The sequence below is a fragment of the Myotis brandtii genome, unplaced genomic scaffold (genome assembly GCF_000412655.1).
Source record: "Myotis brandtii unplaced genomic scaffold, ASM41265v1 scaffold1093, whole genome shotgun sequence".
NCBI lineage: Eukaryota > Metazoa > Chordata > Mammalia > Chiroptera > Vespertilionidae > Myotis > Myotis brandtii.
In genome coordinates this window covers 226,854-254,442 of record NW_005353721.1, presented here as the reverse complement: position 1 = coordinate 254,442, position 27,589 = coordinate 226,854, and the positions used below count along the sequence as shown (strand labels likewise).

Sequence of the window (27,589 nt, the reverse complement as noted above, 5' to 3'; positions counted from 1 at the left end):
TATATATAGAGAGAGAGAGAGAGAGAGAGAGAGAGAGAGAGAATGAATATGTGTGTCTTTGATGAGGGGTGAGGTCGAAAGATACAGAAGTTGTAATCTCTACTCTCAAGCAGGTAGAATACAGTTATGATTGTAAGGGCTGCTTTATGTCTTCATCCATTCAGACTGAACACAACTTAACCCACTAACACCAAGCATCTTTAAATGGAGGCTGCAAGTGTGCAATAACCAACTGCAGGGAAAGAGGCATACAGGGTCGACAGGCACCCAATAGGGGTCATAGGGAAAGGTTGAATTTTAAATAAAGTTTCCCTAAGGAACTGCAATGCATATTTCTAATTACATAGTCCAGTGTAAATATTTTAGGTTTTAGTGATAAAGGAGTAATACCTCATTTTTTTTTAAGAGAACCATTTGGCTTTAACATATAGTCTAGTTTGTATCAAGTTTGCAACCGATTATGACTTTATCTGGCATTCTTGGTGGTCCCGCTCCCCCCAGTATGAATTCCTGAGGTCACCACACCTGAAGGACCAGCACAGTCCCTCCAGCCAGCCTTAGTCATGCTGACAATAGACAGTGTCACCTCTCAGACAGAAGTCAAGCACCAGCCACCAGGAGAGAGTCACTTGGAATATTTTTCTATGTCTGCTTACTTCATGACTTAGGGCCTCCAGGGTGGGGAGGTAAGTAAATGTTTTGATAGGGCTTTCCTAGAAGCTCCTATGAGCCCTGGCTGCAGGGATTGTAAAACTTAGTATGAACGATGCTATTAAAGAAACTAGGAAGAATGGAAAGCACTACTTGTCATAATGAATTCTACCCTAATAAGACTGTGTATCAGTGGCACATTCTTTCTTTGTTTTAAATAACCCCACGGATTCCACATTTTCAAATAATTATGCAGATGCTCAACAGATGGCAAAAAGAATCCTTGAGGAATGAAGGACAGAGAGCACCTACCCCAGTCCCAGCTGGTGATAAGCTTCTCCTTTCATGCACGCCAGCGTTTGTTGTGTTACAGTGTCTGGGCCAGGAGAGCAGGGACTCAGAGAATGAACTGTGAGTCCCTGCCTTTAGGTTTGGTGAGAATCCCTGCGGTGTGGTTCCAGGACTATTTTTATGACTTCAGCACAATCTCATCCCTTTGCTCTTAACCATAATTTAGCAATTGTATATTTTAAAATTTCAAATAGTGCTTAGGTTTATTACCCATTATTTCAGTTATATTTGGCTGAAAGCTTCTGAATGCTTCACGCCAATTACATTTATTTTCATGGTTAAAAAGTCATCATCCCCTTAACACCTACAATCAGAGGAAATGTATGGTCTTCTATTCACAAATGGCCTCTCTGGCCTTCAGCTCCAAGTATAAGCCTGTTAAGTCCCATTAGGAATAACTATTACCAGTCTGCTCAGGGCTCTTTCCATCCATTTAATTCAATTCATTTACCCTTTGTGTCTCCTATGACACAAAGGGAGATCTAATAGGTTTCTCTGAATAGTCATGTGCTATTCTTGTGTTTTAATGTTAAAGTAAACAACACACCTGGAATATGTGCAGGTCCTAAAATGTGCTTAAAAGATTAAAGAATGCTTTTCAATGACAGGAAAACATGGGTTCCTGTATTAGACCCACATCCCTAAACACAAAGAGGATTTCCTCCTTTGTTTATGTAAATCACTCGGCCTTTAGGCATCCTGGGAAACATGAACATTTCCCTTGTAACTTTAGTTAAAGTTGTTACGAACCAGTTTTACTTCTGGTTCATTTATTTGCAAGTAGTTTACAGCATTATAAAAGCTCAAACACAATGCAAGATTGCTGTGGTTTTTGGCACGTTTAGCATTGACATTTTACAAAGGCAAGTTCCATTGGAAGCTTGTCGCCGAAATGAGAAGTGCAGGAACCCCGCCCACATGACAAATGCCCCACAGAATTGCTCAACAGCAATCACAGTGCAGAGCGGTCATTTTTAATGGAGGCAGTTACAACTCCATCCAGTCAGGCCTTTCTCCCTGTATTGGCTTATTCCTTGCCCAGTTCTTGGAATCTGGGTAGTGTTCCTGGGCACTGAGCCCATTTTGGTTTAATTTTTGTTTATTGTTATTATTTCCAGCATCTCAGTTTCTATTTTGAGGCAGGTGCCTTAAAATTATATTATTGCATACACATACTACTGTTGTGATTCTGACAATATCCAAACTGTGTTCCCTTAATATTTCCCTTTGAATAAATTTGCTTTTTTACTTAAATAAGTTCATGAGAAAAGTATATGTTAAAGTCATAAATAGATACAGCGCTACATATATTAAAAAGACAATAATGTAAAAAATATAATTGAAAAATATAATGAAAACATAAATGCTATGAATTTCAAATTAGAGGGTTGTGGGGGAAGGCTTGGCATCTGATGTCTGCTCTATGGTAAAATGGTGATTAGCAAGTATAGCCAGGTATTTACAACGATCACAACATAGGTATTCTCCTAGATATAATCAAAAAGCCCAGTGGTAAATGGCTTCTCTAAGACCACTGCTTGGTAAGCATGAGAACTCACTCAATAAGTCAAGTGTTGGGGTTATCCAAACCCAATGCTGTTTTTCATTCACTCCCACTCCTGGCACCCACTGTTCTCGATGGTGGCATCAGAGGAAGGCAGAAGCATGTGGGCCAACCAAATTCAGATCCTTCTGCTACCAGTTCTGATAAAAAGAATGTGGTTTCCATGGCTGCACGCCTCCTCTTCAGCCTCCATGTAGACTTGATCTACATCTCAGCTGTAGTTATGAAGCAGCGATAGGAGCTATTATGTTTGGAATATCATTACTCAGGTAGTATAACATCTCTGTCTAATGAACTAATGGCCTAGCAAGGTCTTTTAAAAAATGGTCCCTCCAGGAAACATACAAAAATAAGACACATAGTCAAGGGGTGGAGACCACCAGCCTTGCTTTTGCCCAACCAGAAAAACTCTATTCAATTAGAAAGCAATACCCAGGACAATGGCAAAGCACCATCTTAGATCAAATGTGGTCTTGCAGTGAGTTAGGAATTGGTGAAGAAGGGGACAAAGATTGATGAAGAAAAGAAAGACAGAAATGCAAGCTATTTGCATGTTTTGGAATGCACACTGCCAGTGATTAAAGTGGCTAATCTTCCATTTTTAGGTCCAATGGCTGAGAGATTGCTTTAAAAAAAAAAAAAAGTCACACTTTCCCCCTACAATCTCATTATTCACAGCATCATATCTGAGTCCTTCCAAACAAGAAAATCAATTTTGCCTTAGATACAAAATATCTAGTCTCAGTCTTTAAAGGAAACAATCAGCATATAAAAATGTTACTTTACCTTTATATCCTCTGTCTCCTTTTTCATAGTTATCTATACTTATAATAGGGTAATATGCAAATTGGTCTGGATGCTGTCACATAACGACCTATCAACAGGAGGGCAGGGCAGTGAGCTACATGCAGCAGAGAGCTGCGAGCGGCGGTGGGCGGGGCGGCCTGCTGAGGCAAGTGGCTACAAATCCGTGCGCAGGGCCACTAGTTTTTACATATTTACTAACTTTGCACAGACATTTTTATAATCCACATTAAACTCAGATTGAATCACTTTATTACTTTATGTGGTCATTTCTCCCTCTCAAAAAAACACACAAACCCACAAACAACCCAAAGGTGCTGAAGAACAAATTGCATCTATACAGTCTGATATTGAGACTAATCACACCTACGTACCTAAGTAAGATACCTTAAAATTTCTACATGCTTAGTTCTAGTATGACCTCATGGATAAGCGAAGGTCAGCATTTTGTGGTATGCCTTAGCTCTGCTCTGCTGGAGTCTAATGACCAGAAACTTTGATTTCAACAAGACTTTGATGAGAAATAAGCAATTTGGAACAAGGGAAAAAAGTGATGTCCACATAGAATCTTATTGGGGCTGCTCTTTGGCTGTGGCAGAGGTGACTAAAAATAAAACCCTCTGAAATGTGGCTCAGGAAATAAAAGAAAGATCAAGTATGCCTTCTGGGTGCTTATGTGATTTTAAAAAAAGGTCTAACAGGGAAAGGTGAGAAATGATTATTTAGAACTGGTTTCCTAAGGCTCTTCCAAAACTCTCATGTCTAGGTGGATTTAATAGTATCTATGGAGAAATAAGTATCAGGTCGGAGGCTGCATCAGCAGTTTTATCTGGTGAGATGGCTGAATGTGTACAAAGCTTAGAAGCAAAAATACCTACATTGCTACCTCAAATACATTCAGAATAGAGAAACACCATCCCTGCTGTAGTCAGTGGGAAACAGAGCATGTGCGTTCACCACAGCATTGATCGTTTGCTTCTCATAGTATTTCTCAAAGCGTGTCATCATTTAGGACATAGTTTAGACTCCATGCCTCTAAGACCAATTCATGAAATGGCCAAGTTTGTCTTTGGGGCCCTCTCCTTCCACTCCCCACCTGAGGTGCTGGCCAGGTTGCTGACAGGACCCAAATGAGCCTGAAACGATATTCTTGAATCTGTATGTTTTTAGGAAAAAAAATTTAACCCAAACAACAGACACAACAACAAAAGTGGTGGCATTTCAGTCTGAGCACAAGCCAGTGGGGAAGAATGTAGGATGCCATTCTTTCAATAGTCCCTGCTCTACTAACTCAAAGGGGGAGGGGCGGGGTGAGGAAGAAGCAGGGCACAGGGTTTGAGGTATAAAGGCAGACCTCCTTAATCTATAGAAGAGGTAATTACAAAGAAAATATGCCACACAAAAAATTCCTTATTTGGTACCACTAGTTTCTAGGCCTGGACTTACATCACACCCTCATCTCCAAATTGGAGGAAGAAGTGAGGGGAGGGGGGAAAGGAGATTGAAAGTCTAAGAAGTTTCTCCAAATGGATACTGAAAAAGCAACCATTTATATGGGAAACTGCTTTCAAGTACAGAAGTCTGGGTAAGTCCTTTAGTGGAAGGAGAAGAATAAGAAATATCTTGCATCAATCATTCCTTGGGAATGATGCTCTTAATATGAAGGTACAGCACCATATGGAGGGTAGTTAACAACTACATATTAGTAGAGCAAGCAATCTCCCTATACTAACTTTATAGGAAGTATTATCTGGTTGTCATATTATATTTCCAAATTGCCAAAAAGGAGGCGGTATTATTTTGAAATGTGCAACTTTTATGTCACATGCCATTATGAGATTTAGTTGTAACTTCTAAAACCTAATCTATTCTAATTGTAATCTTCTTTACCCTGTTTGTAGTTTTATTTTTTTTTAAACTGTAAAAATATGTAGATTTTTATTTTGAAAGGGTGTTCTACTTTTCAAGTCAATGACAGGTTCACGTACACTCGCATAGGTAGTCTTGGGCTGTTAAATCTTTAGTCTGAAATCAGGAAGCTTAATCCCCAGGGGGCTCTAATTCCCCACAGCAAGCACTGCCCTCTCCAGACGAGCACCACCAAGTCTTCAATACTGTAAACTGACACAACCAGTGGCACTTCAGGTACCCATGCACAAATGAATGAGTGAACAAATGAATGAACGGCTCTCCAACAAAAGGAAAAACAGTTCGTGTTTGGACCAGCAATCATGAATATACCAAAAATTCAATTGTTCAATTGTCCTGTTTTCAGATCAGGCCACAGTTTCAAGGGATTTGAACTATTTTCTTATTAGACAAGAGCAGTATCTGATAACTAGGGAGAGTAGAGAAAATGGTAAAAACCAAAAAATGACAGAAATATCAGGAGACTAGGAGATAAATTTGGGGTTAATATCTCTTTAAAAACCTATTTTCCTGCAATCCTTATTCTAGCAGCATTTCTCTTAAGTGATTATTCTGTTGGTTTCAGCCTCCCTGTAAACATGATTTCAGGCTTGAGATACAGCAAGCCAAGGCTTCCCATTGTGTTTGATGTTTTTAACTTCCATAGACTTTTCCCCATAGACCTGAGGATAAAACCAATTTGCATACATTTTGGGTGAAGGGTAAACATACAATGAATTATAAAACCTGGTTATTATTAGTTGCTGTGACTTCAGAATTTCTTTTTTTAAAAAATATTTTTATTGATTTCAGAGAGGAAGGGAGAGGGAGAGAGAGATAGAAACATCAGTAATGAGAGAGAATCATTGACCGGCTGCCTCCTGCACGCCCCACACTGGGGGTCGAGCCTGCAACTCAGACATGTGCCCTGACCAGGAATTGAACTGTGACCTCCTGGTTCATAGGTCAACACTCAACCACTGAGCCATGCCAGACAGGCTGACTTCATACTTTCTATGGAAAGGGTATAGAATGTAATTTATCCTATATAATAAAAGGCTAATATGCAAATAGACCGAATGGTGGAACAACAGAACAACCAGTTGCTATGATATGCGCTGACCACCAGGGGGTGTGTGCGGAACACGGTGGGCATTGGCTCCACAGTGGGACAGTGGAGCAGGTGAGCAGGGGCGCCAGACCAAGGCGGGGTGCCTGTTGCTGTCATTGGAGTGAGCTTCTGGTGGTTACTAAAAATTCTTTGCTCCGGCGCGCCCAGCACTTGCACCTGCTGCTGGCATCACTCCCACTTGCACCCACTGCCAGCGCCAGCCCGCTCACACCTGCAGGTGGCGCCGGAGCCGCCACTTGCACCTGGCACTGAGGGCCGCGGTAGGAGGGGCTGGGCAGGGGCACAGAGAATGGGCTGAGACCCGCCCCTGTGCCTACTGCACCTTCACGGTCCACAGTTCCTGTCAAGGTGCACAAATTCATGCATTCATGCACTGGGCCCCTAGTATAGCATAACTGTGAAACAAGCAAACAGGCCCAAGCCAAGGGATTAAATGCCTAGATCTGTGAGAACTGTGCTGGCTCTGAAAGAGATAAAATCCAATACTAAATACTGTAATATCAAATGGAGATGACAGAAAGGGTTAACTACAGTCTGAAAGTCATATTCTGTTCTTACTTCCTCAATTCTGGGAACAGCTGTAAACATCATTTTTGATCTATTCTTAGGAGAGGTTTACAAACAGAGAATCTAAAGACAAAGACATAAAAGAAACAGCGACCTGCCTCAAGAATGAATTAAATTATTACACAAGAAGCTCAAAGGCTGGGAATAAAAACGTGAAAAAGAGGCTCCTTCAATGTTATGCTTTCCTTTAACATTAGCCATTACATACTGAAAAGTATAGGCCAAACAGTAACTCTCTTCAGGAAAATGTCATACTTGGTAGAAATTCAATACATATTTAACCTGGAAGAGTTGCTAAAAAGCATTCTTAGAGCTCAAATACTCCTTCCAGTGAGAAAAAATTGAACCATTTCTGCAGTCTCCACTTCCTTGTCCCTCAGCAGCTCTGAAGAGGGGCACTGTGCCCCTCACCCCGATACCCTACACCCTACTGCTGAGCACAATCTTTTAATATGGATCACTTTCAATGTGAAGAGAGAGATAGAGATAGAGATAGAGAGAGAGAGAGAGAGAGAGAGAGAGAGAGAGAGAGAAACTCAAAGGAAGCAGAGCAACAGAGAATTTTCTAATGGACTAGGTACTAAACATATAATATCACTAGGTTTTTTTAAAAAAACCAAAGCTGTTATTACTTAGCAAACATAACTGTCAAATATAATTGCGACTGTCAGTCAAGCAAAGACAGATGTAGCTGGTCTCTCTGCTTTCCTCCCTCATCACCACCACCACCACTTTCTCAATACTTTTAATAATACATTTTATATTAGGGTGTACACCACTGAAGTTCTAAAAGCAGTGAATGATGTCAATAAGAACTTGTCACCTTCACTCTTTACTCTGTTAAACTGGGGAATAAAATCTGGCAACATGTTTAGGATAAACGAATGTCAATTATATCAGTATACAATTAAAATTAGCTTAATTTGTTTTGGTAAACTCTAGGCAATATCTACTAAAGCTAAACATGCATATACTCTATGACTCAGCAATTCTAACCCTGTATCTACACAACAGAAATGAGTGCTATGTCTCTGCTTCTGCTGGAAACAACCAGAAATGGACAAAATATATGAAATAATGAAAGACAGTGACCCCTGTGATATGGGAAATGGATGAGGTGAGCCTTGTAACTGCCCCCATTTACTGCTTTGGTAGAGTTTTCCAGGCTGTGGCACAAGGAGGAGGAACCCAGGCAGAGACTGGCAGACTGCCTGAGCTGAAGAGACAGAGCTCAGAGCCCAGGGAGACCAAAGTGAGGAAGAACTCCAGGGATCTGCAGAGATTCTGCCTCAAGTACTTAGCTGAGTACTTCTCACCACTTGTGTGTTAGGAGGTGATCTGAGGCCAGAGAAAGAACCACTCAAAACGAATAGGGGAAACAATACTCATGCTCACACAGGGCTGGGCATAGTGCCTGTGCCCACCAGCCAGACCGGAAAACCAGTGAAATTCAGGATCTTGCTCTATTCGTGAGGAATAATTAGTCCTAGAATGAACAATGCTTGCTTCCAAATGACAATGTAGTATGCACTTTATAACATATGAAAAAGTAAAATGTCTGACAATAATAGCAAGAAGGTCAGGATGGGAGAAAGGGAAGTGAAGTGTTAGAAGATTCCTACTATACTATACTATACATGACTTAAATTAAAGATGTATAAATACTCTAAAGCAATCAGGAAAATTAATAAGAGTTTAGCTGTGGTGGTTAATTTTATGTGTCAACTTGGCAGGGCCATGGTACCCAGATATTTGGTCAGACATTATTTTGGATGCTTCTGTCAGGATGTTTTTGGATAAGATTAATATTTAAATTGGGAGCCTGGCCGGTGTGGCTCAACGGTTGAATGGTCCTCCAGGAGCCAAGAGGTCACTGGTTCGATTCCTGGTCAGGGAACATGCCCAGGTTGCGGGCTCAATCCCCAGTGGGGGGTTGCATACAGGAGGCAATCGAACCATGACCTCCTGGTCCATAGGTCGACGCCCAACCACTGAGTCATGCCAGGTGGGCGAGTGTTTAAAAAAATTTTTTAATTGGGGAGCTCTGAGTAATGTAGATTGCATTCCATAATGTGAGCGGGTCTCAGCCAATCAGCTGAAGGCTGGAACAGAACAACAAATTGACTTCCCCAGAGCAAGAAGGATGTATGCCAACAGTGGGTAGGAGCTGGGAGGAAAAGAGTAAGGAGGGAGGATGGGAGACATTAGCAATACCATCAACAATAAAAAATATATATGTAAAAATATTTTCATACCTTGCAATATGTGTCATACCTTAATAAAAAGTAAACCAAAATAATAATAATGATGATAATTATGGAAGGGCTTGAGAACTGCTACCAATTTGAAATCCTTAACCCTGATAGTTACATCTCAGCACATGCCCCACTTAGGGGATTCCAAAGTTGCTGTAATAATCACACCACCCACAAACAGAGAAACAGTGTGCAAACCTGGAAATTTTCTTAGGCCATCTGAGCTGCCATCACAAGGTATCATAGACTGGGACAATTACAAGCAACCTTATTTCCCATAATTCTGGAGGGGCTGGGAAGTCCAAGATCAAGGTGTCAGCAGATAGAGTGTTTGGTATGATCCCACTTCCTAGTTTATAGCTGTCTTCTCCACTGTGTCCTCACATGGCAGACGGGGAAAGGGAGCTCTCTGGGGTATCCTTTTTATATGAGCCCTAACCTTATTCATGAGAGCTTCACACTCATGACCTAATCACCTCTTAAAGGTCCCCACCTCCTAATACCATCACATTGGGGTTTAGGATTTCAACATATAAATTCCCTTCCCAGAACAGAAGGGAATTTATTCAATGTAATTCTGACACTTGCTTTTATAAAAAAAAATCTACCTGTGGGACTTGTAAGTATATCCTATTTGCAAAATTCTCCAGTTGGGTTCATGGTCCTGTTCCTGTCCATCTCTTCTGGAACCTTTCTCCAATTACCCCTCTGCTTCAAAGCTTCCATTGCTCCCTCTTTTCAGCGTTTTTTCACTCTGCCTGTGAGTGTGTTTAATGTTTTCTTTTCCTATTACTATGAAAATCTTGAATAGATAAGGCCAGTCCTCAAGCCCTATTCATTCTTTTGAGAAATGTGGTGGTGAAAGGACAGAGTTTATGTGCCTAGTGCCTCTACTGCTTTACTACCCACCCACCACTCAACCCATCAATTCCCTGCCACCTTATCACCTCTCCAAACACTCCCCCATGAAAATGAAAACACCTTCAAATTATAAAACCCAATGGCTTTTTCTTCTGTCCTCATCTTTCTTGTTTAATTGCACCCCTCCCTATAATCTAGCCTTCATGCATTTTTTGGGCACAACAAGGCTTTTGGGCACAACAGCCAAAGCTCCAAGGTGGAAAGAGCGTGCTTGACATGTTCAAGGAGGAGAAAGAAGACCAGCGTAGCACAACACTGAGAAAAGGAAAAAGGGAATGAGGCCATGGATGCAAGCAAGTGCCAGATTCTGAAGGCCCTGTTGTACAAGGCTTTGTAAGCATGAAACAGGAGTGTAACAAGATATGATTTGCATTTAAAAATATATTAGCCAACTGCTGTTGGGCAAACAAGTCATGGCAGAAGTGTGCATGAAAGCAAAAAAACCACCTAGGGACTTGTACTACAGTGTTCCAGGAGAGAGGAGACAGTGGCTTAGAGCAGATGGCAATAGTGGAGAGAGAGAGAAAAGGGAACAGCGTGTCCCACTCTCCATAGCTGTTGACCCACCTCCACTCTGAGAAATCCTCAAAGTCAGTCATCACCAAGTTCTAGTCATCTTCATACCCCAAAGCCTAGTATACTGTGGGCCCTTGTTTATTGAACATCGCACTTTGTTAAAAATTATGTCTTTGTGTACTTCAGAGCACCTGGTAGGGTGCCTTACTCAGTCCTAACTCAAATATGTATCACAAGAAATATCACCATTCCCATCAGAAATAATCAAGGATTTACTCTATGTACTGATGACTGTGGTTAGTAATATCTCACCCGCTCTACTCTCTTTTTGGCTATGCCTGTTTTCCTTTCTGGGTTATTTAAGGCAATGTGGGGAAGAAAAATAAAAAGAATAACCAGGTGCACCTGACGACAAATTCTAACTTGGTAAAGAGCTGCTCCTCTTGCAGAGAGTCAGCCCCTCGGTGGCTACTGCTGCAAATTCCAAGGCGGAACACATTGTTATGTACTTCATTAGTATTTATGTAACAACCTACAAATCATTTCTGAAATAAATGATGCCACTTGTGCTAAATGACTCCTTCCTAAGAAAAATCCCTGGAGATCTTTCAATAGCACAGCCTGGATGAATATTCAGAACAAAAGGAATAAACAGCAGACTCTCTGGTGCTGAATGAATGGTAATATGCTCAGATTTCTCTAATTCCCCAGTGATAATTTCCACATCTATCAGACCAGAACTGGAGGACAAACTGTCCTAAGGAGATGAGGCAACTATTGATACATCAGCTCTTCTCAGAACTCAGCTGGTTACGATGTCCACAGGCCTCCACTTGCTAGTCCCAGGCTATCTGTCCTCTCCCTCAGACTTCTGATCTAGATCAGAGGTTATTCAGCTAAAGCCAATCTGAATCAGATAGCAGTCACATACTGGGCCATCACTCCATGCCAAAGAGAGAAGCTGCTGCTCTCACTAACCTGAATGTGGTCACTAACCTGTTTCCCTGGGGCTCAGGGATAGAGCTCCCAACCCTTGGGAGTATACACTATGGAGTGCAGTTCCTCTGTTTTACTGGATGTCACTGTGCCTCTTTCACTATGAAAGTAAAAGCCATTATCTGAAAAAAAAAATGAATTGCAGGAGCAAGCATTATGGATAGAGTTTGTGTGAGGCAGAGAATACATTTATTGAAGGAGTATGCATGCCAGTAAGTGGACCCACTAACTTTGAATTCTCAAACTGTTTGCATAAAATTAATTTGATACCTAAACTTCAGTGTATGTTGAGTGAAATTTGGGGCAGAAGTCACCAATTTTGCATTGCAAGGTAATCTATAATAGTTTTAAAACTAAACTTAGCACTTATAACCAGGGGCCAAATATGTGAGTTCCTTAGATCAACAAAATACTAAAAAATATGACTTATATTGGCTCCTCAAAAGCAATGCTTTGCCTTCTTTTAATGTACAAGTTCCAGTTCTGTTCAGTTTGTTACAACAAATTGACATAACTAAAACTCACTTACTGATTTTACATATATGGTTTGCGCTTCTGTCTATATAATCAAGATAATACAGATTTATAGAGTCGTAAGATATTTATTCTTCATCCCTATCTTTCCTTTGGGCATGTTATCTGCTTAGCTACTTTACATAGATTCTTTTTCTAATTTCTTTTACCTCTGTAATAATAATTTATAACTCACCCTAATAGTGAAGACGTTCCATGATGATAAACTCTCTTTTTAGGTTGTAAGAAAAACCATTTGCATTTCACATTCTTAAAAGTCATCTTTTAAGGTCTTCTTATTCAATCACCACCTCCTGTGGACCTCCATGGGTCCTACTGAGTTCTCCATGCTCCTTGTTAGACATGGAACCAGACCCAAGTAGAACCATTTAAAAATGGCCAACACAATGCAGCAAGGTCACACTGAGCATTGGATTGGTTTGGATTCCTATTTGGGTATGCTAGTATTTTGTAAAACCATGATGCTGCATGCTTATAGTCCTCTTATTTATCTATTGCGAGTGTTTATAGACCCAATGTTTGGCCACATTTCAAAGAGATTAGAAAATAATATTTGACATTTTAAACTTATTTTTCTCTACAACCCACACCAATATTTTACATCCTATTATGTCCTTTCTGTCATTATTTCTGTATGGCAGGTAAAAGCCCATTTTAAGCTCCTTGGGAAAGAGAAGCTATTTCCCATCCTCACTAAAGAATTTAATACTGTACAGGCAAGGTTTCTGCCTCTTTCCCCCTCTCCATCCCCTACTTGCATTCAAAGTACAGTCAAATATCTAGCAGATTGCCTTGCATGCAGTAAGAATCCATACTGAATATGTGTTGAATGAAGGCTATGGATATCCGCGGAATGCAGTTGTTAAAAATGGGAAGTGTGGCATTGGAAATAAAGATACAAAATGAAAGACTTTGCATGAAGTCTGCCTGTGTAGGTGTAATTGGTAGTTTGCCATGGTTTGAATGATTGCCATGGAGAGGCTGAGTATGTGCTATAGGTCTTGTTCTGTCAAGCTATACATCAGGAATGTGCCAGATGACAATGTGAGGGGTCCAAAGGTCATCAGATCTCTCATAATGCAGTAACCAGCTGAATATTTACTACCTGCAGAAGCAAATGATAGTTTGTGGGCCATTGTACCATGCTGCTGTTTTCCAGGCAAACCTCACCACTGGATGGTGCCTGGAGGGCTTATGTTAAGACCAGATCACATTTTCTAAATATTAGGATCACTAATTCAGAAAGTCTGTTGTCTTCCCTTAACCTAAATTCCAGTCCATTCAAATATGATGGTCCAGGCCAATTAACTCAGAATACTCACCTTGTTCCACTCATCAGAAGTACAAAATTTGTAAGACTTCTCCTCTCTGGGACAAGTGAGATACAAGGCATTGCATCTACCTAAGGGTCTTTACTCATAATCTTGTATCTCTTCATTTCATTAACTGCTAAAAGGATCAACCTCTTTATTATCTCTGCAGATATCCTTATGGAGGACTTTCTCGACCAGATACAAATTTGCACCAAATTGTCTCCGTCCTACTCCACAGGCCAAAATCTCCACTGCCAATAGAGCCATTTCTTAACTAATCTTTACTGAGCCTTCAGCATAACTTATAACCAAGGGGTGCTGGCACTTCTTTGAAGATGGAAAACTCCCCAGGAACTATCAATATTAAACAGATAAACAGAGAAACTAAACTATGCTAACATTCTCACAAAGATTTACTTCTCCAAACTCAAATTTTAGTCTATCAACAAATCTACAGACTCTCACCCTCTCTCTAGTATAAACAGGAAGTCCAAGTGGGCCTCAGAGGATACTCATTTATAAGTAAAACAAAAAGTAAAATATAAAAAAAAACTATAAAAGACAAATGAATTTTGGCGAGTCAAGAATTACAAGTAAAGTGACAGGCCACAGTATCCAAGTGTTTATTTTTATTTTTTTTATTGAATATTTTCTTGGCTCCAGTGATTTCATACCTGTAATCACTGATCATATATGATGCTGGGCATGCACATTTCAGATGTCCAAGGCACTTGTGACTCTGTGTAGCATACATCATGCAGCCATCACAAAACCATAAGCACCAGCAAACTATGCCAATTCTAAGTAGACTCTGAGGAAATGACTGATACACATAAAGGACACGTTAGGGTCTGTTGTTGTTACAAGGATAGAATCAAAGCTTCTCTCATGCATGTTTCCTTTGCTAAGGACATTAATGTCATTGAGAGTTCAACAGGGTGGAGCCAGTGTCCAGCCCAGATGTATTGCAAGGCTGCCCTCTCGATACCAGACCATCATCTCTAGGTCCTCACACTTAGAAAGAAGTCTGTGCACATGGCTCTGAGTGAAAGTTCTCCCCATTGCTGTCAATCATCTCATCACACTCAGAAGATGCTATCCTGATGGATAGATAAAACCATTTAGAAGCCCTTATAATTTCAGTGTAAATTATACAACTTATTTTTAGAAAAACAAATGCTTAATTCTGTAAGTAATTACTGCAATGGGTCATAAGTGTCCTTGGGTACTGAATGCTCACCTCTATCCAACCTCACTTTCTACTCCACCAGAACCCTGGCACCACCAAAAAGCCAGGTTCCTCCCAGGGCCTTCCACACATCATAGCCCATCTTGTCTGCCTGGCTCTGCCCATGTAAATTCTCAGGCTGGGACACCTTTAGGGCCACCTCCTGCAAATCAAACTGTGCCTATCCTTCACAGGCCAACTTCAGATCCTCCCTCTGCCAGCCTTGCCTAGGCAGTCTAGTCCACACTCTCTTCCCACAACATCTATGATATTTCTCTGTAACACTCATTTTAGAACTTTGCTGTGCTAAATCTAATTTAGGAACACAAAGGAACAGTTTGCAAGCAAATGATTTACCCTAAACTGCAAAGTTTTTAAAGTTTAATAGGTTAATCAAACATCTCACATAGAAGAATTTCCACAGATACATCTCCTAGAGCAAGAGAAACAGAGGAAAAAATAAACAAATGGGACTACATCAAACTAAAATGCTTCTGCACAGCAAAAGAAACCAGTATCAAACTGAAAAGGGAACCCACTGCATGAGAGGATATTTTTGCCAACAATACATCTGATAAGGGGTTAATCTCCAAAATATATAAAGTACTCATACAACTCAATAAAAGGAAAACATACAACCCAATTAAAAAAATGGGCAGAGGACCTAAATAGATACTTCTATAAAGAGGACATACAAGAGGCCAAGAGACATATGAAGAGATGCTCAACATCACTAATTATCAGAGATGTGTAAATTAAAATTAAAATGAGGTACCACCTCACACCTGCCAGAATGGCTACCATCAATAAATCAACAAATAACAAGTGACAGTGAGAATGTGGAGTAAAAGGAACCCTACTACACCGCTGGTGGGAATGCAGACTGGTACAATCACCATGGAAAATAGTGTGGACTTTCCTCAAAAAACTAAAAATGGAACTGCCATTTGACCTAGTGATCCCTGAAACACCAATCAGAAAGAATATATGCACCACTGTGTTCATAGTAGCACAATTTACAATAGCTAAGATCTAGAAACAACCCAAGTGCCCACCAGCAGATAAATAGATATAAAATCTGTGGTACATTTACACAATGGAATACTATGCAGCTATAAAAAAGAAGGATCTCTTACCCTTTGAGATGGCATGGAGGGCCCTGGAGAGTAGTATACTAAGCAAAATAAACCAGTCAGAGAAAGACAAGTATCACATGATCTCACTCATATGTGGAATCTAATGAAGAAAATAAACTGATGAACAAAGCAGATCTAGAGACATTGAAACAAGCAACAGACTGATGTATTTCAGAAGGGGGGTAATGGGAAGAGATCAAATAAAAAACTTATATGCATAGCCCATGGACAAACATTAGTGAGGGGAGGGTCTAGGGAGGGGGCAGAAGCAGGGTAGAGAGGGTCAAAGGGGAAAAACGGGGGAACATTTGTAATGCTGTCAACCATGAAATTAAGAGAAAGAAAGTTTAATAGGTTAAACCTTGTTTGTACATATTGTATCATTCTATACATTTGCTCAGGAAGCATTTTCTCCAATAGGCAGTGCAAAGGGAAGTTTCAGCTAAGTTTTGAGGAATTCTCAAACGTTCTCAATTCAGAACACATGAGGCTCCCTCAAATGAAAATGCATTACCTGATAATATTGCAGTAGAGTCTTGTTGTTGTTTATGAATTAGTTTTTTTGGCACTCTAGGCAAAATTAGATAGAGTTCCTGCTTATTAAGAGTTTTCAGGTTACCAAGCAAGAAATGTAATTATATTTCAATGCCCAAGGAGGGTTCAACAGGCTGGAAGAGCTGGGACAGTTTTCAGAGGAGGCAAGTTCTAAAGGGAGACTCAAAGAAAGAGAAGGAACAGATCCGCTAGAGAAAAGGAGGGGTACACACTTAGAGTCACTCTCTCAAGTACCAAATGAATTGTAAAAAGCCACATTTCCAGAGGGAAGAGAGTAAAGGTGGAAACAGCCACAATGTGACCAGCTCAGGTTTCGGATGAAATGGACAAATGGGAACAGTGACTTCCATGTCTGGACTTGAGGCATCATGGAGTCCCTGTAGAAGGAAGTACAGGAATGGTCCCTGCCTTTTGCATGGCACGTATGTTTTTTCTCCTTTGTGCTGAACCACAGCCATGAACTTTTTCTCCCTTCTTCTGAGGAATCCTCTGGAAAGAGGTTCATTCTGCAGATGCACGTTCATCTCATACTTCCTTGACTGATGGGAACAATGAGGGTGTGGGGGAAGAACTCATAAGGGCAGTGTCCATACATGACAGACCCGGCCATATATGCCCAAACTCCTATGTACACTCTGTTCTTAAGACAATATGTCTAACAGTCCATAGACCACTGCACCGACCTCGAAGAGCTGGGATGCCTAATACTGATGTGCAGGTGCTGAAGACCTCCACTGTCAATTTTGCTGCACCATAAATAAGGAAGCACTCACAGGATTGCAAACTCAATTTAACAATTACTGAGTACTCCAAAAGGCACTTTAAATCTTAAGTAATGGCAATTTTTAAGAGAGAGAGAGAGGAAGAGAAAGAGAGGGAGAGAACCTACTTTATCCTTGGGACAGTGCTTGCTCCTTCTCTCCTCCTTTTGAGGGTGCAAGGAAGATTGACTGGCCATAGTCAGAACTGAGGGGGCAGGCTCCAGGCTGTATATCAAAGCTGGAGTTGACAAGAGGGATAGTCAGTCTGATTCTGGTGTCCAGTGTTTATGCCCTGATGTCAGATTTGTGTTATAATGGAATTCATTATACTACTGGCTTCATTTCTGGTTCTCCACAGAGAGTTGTTTTAGGCATGTTCAAAAGGTGAATGTCAAAAACACTTTGCCCTAGTTCCACCCACAGGTAAGTAGCACATCATGCCACAGGCTCCATCCCATCCATCCCATCTTGGCCACCATGCTTGAAAGGCTTTGGAGACATACAGCTGGAACCCAAATTAGCCCTTAATGTAAATAAGTTTACCACAATATAAGCAAAGCAGAAAGCTAGTGTGCTTCTTGCATTGCCATGGGTGGAAGGTCATCTTAATTGAGATAATAAAGTGAATTAAATGGCTATTCTTTCAGATATAATAATGAGTGGTTGACTGAGATGACAAAGTAAATTTATGTGAGAATACATAACATGTTTCCTTCTGGGAGGTTGCTAAAGAGCCACAGTCAACCCGTTGTCTCCTGAGAGGGCGCAATGCTCCCTCCTGACAGCTTGTCAGAAGGAAATATTCATTAAAATGGTTCTCCAGTAGAGGCCAAGGTTTCTGGTATCAAATCACCCTGTAGTTCTCACCTGTGCTGTCATAGACTAAAACAGCATTACAGGCCCAGGGTTTGACCTAGAAACCAAGTGATCCCCTCTGCGAAGAAAGCTGCTCTACATGGAAACGAACCTTGTATCATGAGCAGTGGACTGTGGCTCACTGAATCGCAGTGAGGACTCTGAGGGGGAGGAGGCCTCAGACAGAGAGAATTGGGGAGAGGGGGAGAGGGAGTGTGCTCTTGTTCTTGTGCCCACTCCACCTACCTGTCTATGGGCATTTTAGACACGTGCCTTCAACTATTGGGGTCTTAATTTCATCATTTCTAGGATGAAGCTAGACTAGAAGGATGCTATGAGCTCCTTCTAATGTTAACACCCTATGGCTCTATAGGTCACATACATACATTCTGCACATTAGGATGCCCATTCTCTCAAGTCCAGACTTCTCATTCATGAGGAACACAGAGAAAGGCATCATGTAGATAAAAAAAAAATTAAGGTTGATCTTTTCACATAAAAACAGAAAATGTAAAATATCTATTCATTAACAAATGTCCAACACAAAAGGGATATCTTCAATTCCTTCTACCTAGTCATTTTTCTAGACTCATCTGAACTTCTTAATCAAAGAGACTGTCAGGACTGTCAGCCTGCTGTTTCCCTCTGCATGGCTGCTGAATTGTGGGGTGAGGGGTGGCCAGGGGAGCCCTCTTGGCGGGAAGGGAGTTTCATAGTATGAGAAAAATATTCTGTTGGGAGTGGCAAAATATTATGCTCATAACTTTCCTAAATTTCCCCGGAGGGAATCACAGCTGAATATGAGATGTTTATGTAAATTTTCTCCTTTGCTTAAGAAGAATTTCAACTACTAACACTTGGATCATAAAGCAGTGGGGCTATTCCATTCTTCGGGACAAATCCAAAGGCACAAATAACGTTCAGTCCATGAACATTTATTGTGTGCGCACCGAAGGAAAGTGCTGCCCAAGGGGTGAGGGCGGAGGAAAGGGAGACGAGATGAGAGGTGGAAATAAGGACAAGGTGATTCAAGTACAGCCCTACTCCTCAGCCAGTTTGCCTCTCAGAAAAGAAAGGACAAGTCACTAAGCGCTAAAATACAAGGCAGGACATGATAAATACCATGCCGCTTATTTCTTACCACCAGCAAGCGTATAATTAGGCATCTGAAGGAGGGAAAAACACATACTAAATCACGTGGGGGAGTGGGGTGACGGGTAGGTTTTAGGTGCATGAAGGACAGCTTCTTTATGAAAGAGGTAATGTCTGGGCTGTAGCCAGAAGGATGGAGAGGGCTCAGAAGGATCAAGAAAAGAGAAGCAAAGCAGATCTGATTTACCCGCCAAACCATCCTTGTGCCTCCATAACTAGAAAGATGGACCCTACTGACTGGGAAGGGCCACTCTGCAAGAACAGAAATGAGACCACCCAGAGAGCTGCTGATTTCTTTTAGATTACCTTGACCTGGGATGAATCGCAAGACAACCATTTCCTGTCCAAGAATCCCGGACACTCCTCTATGCTCAAACTCAATGTTTAGGAAGTAATCTTGTTAAATACATATTTATATTCAAAAGCAGAGCTCCAGGCTTCCTGGTCTTGCTTCCTGACCTCAGCATAAAGGCACTATTATTTTCTTGAAAAGGAAATTATTCCAGTGCCCCTACTCAGGCTCCAATGACTCCTGTTTGCCCTCAATTCTCTTCCTCTTCTTGAAAGGACACCCACAGTTACAACTCAACACTAGTTCAGGACAGCACGCGCAGTTTGATGTAGCAGCAGCAATGTGAAAACAATGTTCCTGAGTGAGAACACTGTTTTTTGAGAACACTTAAAATCTTACTTCCTTTGAGATCTGTCATTCATTAACAATTCAGCTGCAAGGGCGAGGTTCATCTCATTTAAAAATGGAAGTCAAGAGCCTAAAATTGGTAATTGGGCATTTAATTGGGTTTGTGAAGGCACTTACTGGATTTTAACAGCTTCAACAGGTAATGTTTAAGAACATTAAAAATGAGAGCAATGATGAATCGGATGCAAATGGAAAGTGAATGAATTTTGGCAGTATAATTTAACACACAGCTAACTAGTGTTTTGAGCTGAAAATGTTGAGCTTGTTTGGTTTCCTTAATTTTCTTCTATGTCAGGGGTTATCAAAATATATTACCTTTTTAAGCTTGGCTTCCCCTCTCACAAAACTCCAGCTTAAAAGTGTTCAATTCAATTTAGCAGGTATGTATTTGGCCTAACATGCAATCGGTACTGCTTAAGCTGTAGGAAATACCAAGAAGCCTGAACTCTATAAACACAGCATGGTTAAACAGCCAAGAGCATGTGAGAACCTGGCCACTCACCGGGGCATCCAGGGATAGTCAGCAAGCCGTCTGTCAATCGAACGAAATGGCCTTTATATAGTAATCTTTAACCAGCACCTCAAAGCCATTTATAACGATTGCCAGTGCCTGTTGACTCCTTATTCTTTTCTAAATTCTATTTTACTTATTTTAAAGCAGGCAATAACCTTCACGTGATTCAAAAGTAATATAATGAAACATCTCACTACCACTGTGTCCATCTACTCCATTCCTTCCCTCGTCTTGTCTGACTCAACTTCACCAATTGCTTTCTTGTTAGGAGGTGGTTTGATATCTGCTTGAGTAGATTTATGTGAGCAATATAAAGTAATAGAGGAGCTATTATGCCTATACCCATTCTTACTGAAATGAAACTGTGATCAAAAGAGACTGATTATAAAAGTACAAATACTTAAAGTTCTCATTATACTGTTTGACCAGACCCATCACATGCCTCAATGTTTATAATGATAAACCTGAGAAAGAATATTATTGAGAGTCTATAAAAGGATGAAAGTATGTGAACTCTAAAAAAAAGAAAACAAACAATAAAAAATGAATAGCCAAGTAAATTTCCACCACAGGAGCCATGCTATTAAAGTAGGTTAGAAAACAGGTTCCTTTTTGTGAAAAAGAAGGAAATTTCTATCTATTCAAGTCATCGTCCCTATGAAATAATTAGGAATTAACAATTATGTAGAAAATATGTAGGGTTGGTTTTGTTATGGTCATTTGTATCTTCTCTATAGTCTTTCATATAATGTGAATAGAATTCCTCCTTCTTAAAAAAGAAAAGAACAGAGAGGAATAAATGTACCCTAATGCTTTTCTTGTAATACATTTTGATATGGGAGTAAATACTTAGTATCAAGATATTATTGATCACAAAAAGTCTGCCCTCATCCTTGTCTACACCAGGCTGGCTTTTGGCTGTAGATCAATATTTCTTTTCATTCTCATTCCAAGATCTCATTTGGGACACTTTTACTTACTTGCCTTCATCGAAGATAACCAACTCCCAGGGTTTGCTTGATGCCAATTCTATTATAGTCCTAAACCAATTATTTTAAGAAGAGATGAGGAAAAAAGGAGAGGAACTGTGCAAACTTGACAGAATCCATTTTCTTCCTCTTTTTTTTTAAAGTGTTTCTTGCCTCTCCACATAGCTTTTCTTCCCCTGAGCTCCAGGCACTCTTTTTATAAAACAGAAACAGGATCTCAGTTGGCAAGCTGTCCCCTGTGAACAATAAAAAGCCCAGCAGAGATAATGATTCCCTAACAATTGCAGGGCAGCTCCTAGGGGGCTATGGAGGGAGCGACCTCCTGAGGGTGTGTGTATGTGGGGGGGGGTTATCTGGCTGCCCTGCTCCCAGACACTTACAGGGGCAACACTTGTATGATTTGCTTTTTGTTCCTTTTTGTCCTCTTGGTGGGCCCTCTCTCTCATCACCCATTAAACAGTGACTGTTTCTACCCCTAGGCTTGACAGCCATGTACTCTGAGAAGGATCTGGCTGCACTTGTAAGAAATGATGTTGCTGAACTGACGTGTGTCTTCTCAATGTATTTCAAGTTGTCTAGTGCTAAAGGGTACTGGGAGAACACTCTAAAAAACACACTTCCTAATTCACTATATTGTTTAGAATATTCCCCAGGGAACCCAGTGGAAAGTCTCCTGTGCTGGGCTCCCACTGGGAATTTGCTTCTGACACAGGAAAACCAAACCAAACAAAACAAGGCAGTATCTAAAAACATGATCAAAGATTTAGAAAATTTCCCAGAGAACACACAACCTATTACTAACCCCTCAGGGGTACAATAACACTTGGTTCACTTCCACAGTTATGCTCCCACAGGTAAGATGGGGACTTTTCCCATCAAAGCCTTTGTGTTCACTGGGTGTAGAAAAGGAGAAGCTCTGAAGGGCATAGCTGGGGATGTACAAGAAGTACTAGGACCCTGTCCCCTGTGGTGGGACCTGCAGTTTAGATGTGTGACTCATTCCTCCCTGTTATCTGGTTCTGGGAATTGGGGCTCTGTACATGAAAATGAGAGGTAAAGGCAGACATGAGAGCAAAAATCTGGAAACAGCCCCGTTCCTATTAAAAAGCAAAGTTTTTTTTTAAATGACCAAATACATAAAAGTGGGCCATGTATGGATCAATGACGAGAATGTGTCATGAACCAACAATTATAATAAACCTAATTCTGTTCCCTCACTCCCCCCCAAAAGAGAGGGAGGAGTAGGAATGGCTAGCGGGCAGAGAAGAAGACTTAACAGAGCAGAATGTGGGCAGCTCCAATTTCTGAAAGGTTAGATGAGTCACATTTATAAGCTTTTCCACATTCATACACCGAAAGGGTGTTTTCTCATTGCTTTGAGAATCCAAAAACCAAGGATACTGTTCAGATACTATTCTATGGTTTTGAGATCATTGTTCGCACACTCCTCTCCCTTTCCTACCAACCAGCTATCTGCCTCCCCACACACCTGACTTTGCAGGTGGAGGTTACCATCAGAGTGTGCTGTGCAGATATTTTTTCTTTCTGAATTTTTCTACAAATCTGACCAGAACAAAACAAAAGATTGGGCACTCTAGGGGAAAGGCTCAGGCTGAATTCAGTGTGTGTGTGTGTGTGTGTGTGTGTGTGTGTGTGTGTGTGTGTCATTAATTCAACAGTGAAACTCAGAGGCAGCTCTCACTACACCTTCCTTGGAACTCCTTGACTTCCTGAAACTCCTCATTTTCTGACGGCCGGCTGTTGTGGGAGGCCAGAGCTACAGCCAGTAGATACAGTTGACATTGGAACACTCCTCAAGTCAGGCCAGGAGAGCAAATCCCTGTGTGGGGAGCAGACTTCAGGAAAAAACTCAAGTCAACATTTGAGCCTCCAACCAAAACATCATGAAAAGGCATCTAAACTTCATAGCAGGAAAATGCTGGGGGAAGAAAAAGTTAAGCATGACAAGTCTAGTAAAAAACAGAGATGACATTCACCAATTTCACATACCTGAATACAGAAACCCAACTTACTACTGCTGTCCATTTATAGCGACCCGGACATGGTGGCATCTAGGCTCTACTGGAATTACCTAAGCTCCTTGAAGGCAGGGGGACAGCCTGGGAAATCACTTGACATGGATGCAGTAAGACTAACATGGATGCAGTTCTAAAAGCTGATAACCTGGGCTGGCACCTGTGGGCAGGATGATTGCAAAGTCAGAGGCAGGCACAGTTCTGGTCTTCACCCTGGAGTGCAGCTACCAAATGGGTAGGAAAGAGGAACTGTGCTTAAAGGGCCAGTGGTTGGCTGGAGGGACCATGCACAATGCAGACAGGAGAGTCTCTCTATTCGTGGAAAGATTCATTCCAATTTGTCCAAAATTGGTTGCTAGTGGCCTACAGACTAAAAGGTGCAAATCAGGTGTTAGTTCTCTCCTCTCCATACCTTATCAGGGTCTGCCTCTCACTATCTGTCACCTCTTAACCTATCTCAAGAGATTCCTACCCAAAGTGGCCACTGCCAGTCAGTGCCTACCATTCTCCCCTCTGCTGGGTGATTGAGCATAAGGGTGGGGGAGTGGGAGAGTTTCCATATAAAGTAATCCTGGACCCAACTTAACTGACTTTGAGAAGCCTAAACCTCTTGCCTTTGCCTCCTCCTCAGACCCAGCAGAAGGAAACGAGGACCCCCAACCACAGACCGGCCCCACCTGTTTGTAGAGCTCTACTTGCAAAGCCTGCACTGACCAGTATCTACTCAGCTCTCCTTCATATGTCCCAATGGGGCTTCATTTACTCAGTCATTCTCTTCCAGTTCCATACCCACCCATAGCCGTTCTCAGTAAAACTTCAAAAATAAACAGATAAATAAATAAAAACCTTACTTCAGGTTTTCCTCAGTTTCCCACCTAGCTAGTTCTAGCCACCACCTCTCCACTATAAATTCAACTTTTCAGATAATCCCTCATATAAAATCAGCTCCACTTGATATATAATTCAAATTTACATTCCAAAAAGCTATCAACATTTTTGAAACTTTGCATATTTTTGAGTGTGAAATACTATTTCTAAAAAATGTTCCTGAGGAAATAATAGTGAATGTGAACAAAGTTTTAATTACATTGCTAAGTGATGGCATCCTATATAATAAAAGGCTAATATGCAAATCAACTGAACAGCGGAATGACTGGTCACTATGATGCGCACTGACCACCAGGGGACAGACGCTCAATGCAGGAGCTGCCCCCTGGTGATCAGTGCGCTCCCACAGGGGTAGCGCTGTTCATCCAGAAGCCGGGCTCATGGCAGGAGCCTCTCCCACCTCTGCGACAGTGCTAATTACCCCTCAGGGGATGTCTGGAGGGTGTGGGTCTAAGCCAGCAGGTGGACATCCCCTGAGGGGTTCCAGACTGCAAGAGGGCACAGGACAGGCTGAGGGACCCCCCTCCCCAGTGCACGAATGTCATGCACCAGGCCTCTAGTTGTTTATAATAATGAAACATGGGTAATAACATCAATTTCCAATAAGAAGGAATTGGTTAAATACATTCTGGCATATTTTATATAATATAATACTATGCAATAATTATAATTCTATAACATATTTAATGGGATGGAAAGATGTTCATTAGAAAAGGAAACTGTATGTATATTGTCTCAATTATAAAATCACACATATTTAACTAAACATGAAAGTATATAAAATACAGTATTCCTCTGAGTTTTAGGATAATATAATTTGTTGTTGTTAATCCTCATCTGAGGATATTTTTTCCATTGATTTTTTTTTTTAGAAAGAGAGAGAAAGGGAGAAGCAAGAGGGAAGGGAAAAGGGGAGGGGGAGAGGGGAGAGGAAAAAAAGGGAGAAGGGAGATGGAGAGGGAGACTGGCTTCCTCCCAATTGTTCCCTGACCAGTTGGGGATCAAACCTGCAACTAAGGTACATGCCCTTGAACAGGAATCAAACCCATGAACATTTGGTGTGGGGGCCGGTGCTCTAACCATTGGACCAGGCTGTCCAGGGCAAAACAAGATAATTTTTAAGACTGAGAGAAAGAAAGAGAGACAAACATTGATGTGAGAGAGAAACATGATCGGTTCCCTCCCCAACCTGCCCTGACCTGGGATCCAACCCGAAACCTTTTTGGTGTATGGGATGATGCTCCAATCAACTGAGCTACCCAGCCAGGGCCCCATGGTGACTACTTTTAAAGGTTGCAATGTGACATTTTTTTTAAACTCCCAAAACATTCAGTTTATTATAGAAAAATGACCCACTGCAATTGCTGGCCTGGATTCAGTGAAGTCTCCATCGCGCTGTTTTGGTTCCAGAGTTGACTCACTGACCAGTTATTTGTTCTTCCTTAGTGTCTGAATACCCCTGGGATCCATCTGCAAAACCTTATGGAAATGTCAGCCTATTCTCCTCAAGATGAATGCCTTTTAAAAATATTTTGAATTGGAACTTTTCCACAACACAAGCTCTTAAATAATTGGCAAATAAAAGAACAAAACATCAGGTTATGTTCAAAAGGGGGGAAACAACTAAAACAAAAATCTTATTTTATTAAAGGCTCTCTTCCTCTCTGTAAGAAATAGTCATAGTCAAATGGCAGTTCCATTTTTAATTTTTTTGTGGAAACTCCACACTGTTTTCCATAGTGGCTGTACCAGTCTGCATTCCCACCAGCAGTGAATGAGGACTCTTTTTTTCTTCACATCCTCACCAGCACTTGTTGTATGTTGATTTATTGATGGTACCCATTCTAGCAGGTGTGAGGTAGTAATTCATTGTCGTTTTAATTTGCATCTTTCTGATGATTAGTGACTTTGAGCATTTTTCATATGTCTCTTGGCCATGTGTATGTCTTCTTTGGAGAAGAGTCTATTTAGGTCCTCTGCCCATTTTTTTAATTGGATTGTTTGTCTTCCTTTTGTTGAGTTGTATGAGTACTTTATATATTTTGGAAATTAACCCCTTATCAGATGTATCATTGGCAAATATGTTCTCCCATGCAATGGGTTTCCTTTTCATTATGATGCTGGTTTCTTTTGCTATGCAGAAACTTTTTAGTTTGATGTAGTCCCATTTATTTATTTTTTTCCTTTGTTTCTCTTGCCCTAGGTGTTGCATTGGTGAAAATTCTACTACATAAGATATTTGATATTTTGCTGCCTCTGGGTTTTTTTTTAATGGTTTTACCACTTACATTTAAATCTTTTACCCATTTTGAGTTTATTCTTGTGTGTGGTGTAAGTTGGTGGTCTAGTTTAACTTTTTTTTGCATGTATCTGTCCAATTGGTGCAGCCACTATGGAAAACAGTGGGAAGTTTCCTCAAAAATTTAAAAATGGCCCTAACTGGTTTGGCTCAGTGGACAGAGTGTTGGCCTGCAAACTGAAGGTTCCTAGGTTCTATTCTGATCAAGGGCATCCCCAGTTGGGGGTGTGCAGGAGGCAGCTGATCAATGTTTCTAACTCTCTATCCCTCTCCCTTCCTCTCTGTAAAAAATCAATAAAATATATATTTAAAAAAATTAAAAATGGAACTGCCATTTACCCAGTGATCCCACTTTTTGGAATATATCTTAAGAATCCCAAAACACCAATCAGAAAGAACATATGCATCCCTATGTTCATAGCAGCATTATTTACAATAGCTAGGATCTGGAAACAGCCCAAGTGCCTATCAGTAGATAAGTGAATAAAAAAATATGTGGTACATTTACACAATGAAATACCCCTTGAGAAAGCATGGAGTGACCTGGAGGGTATTATGGTAAGTGAAATAAGCCAGTCAGAGAAAAACAAGTATCACATGATCTCATATATATATATGTGTGTATATATATATTTATCTACACTAATAAAAGAGAAACATGGTAATTAGCGTACGACCGCTACCCTTTTCATTGGCTAATCAGTGAGTATATGCAAATTAACTGTCAGCCAAGATGGCGGCCGGCAGCCAGGCACTGAAGCGAACAGGGAGGCTTGCTTGCTGCGGCCTCCAACGTTCCCCGCCTCACTTGCCAGCCTCTCAGTTGCAACTCTAAGCAACTATATACTATGTTGCAAATAAGAAGCTAAACAAAACCCCAGAAAAGGGCTTCCATTCAGCCGGGCTCGGACCGCAACATTGTATCTATGTTTTCAGCAGCAAGGCCTCAGAGCTAAAGCTGGCC

General features: G+C 41.0%; 1 protein-coding gene across 1 annotated transcript in view; it reads right to left on the bottom strand.

The window, feature by feature from the left end:
* The window catches only part of STXBP6 (syntaxin binding protein 6 (amisyn)), a 272,739-nt gene that overhangs the window by 61,432 nt on the left and 183,718 nt on the right, over nt 1-27,589 (bottom strand). The window lies entirely within an intron of this gene.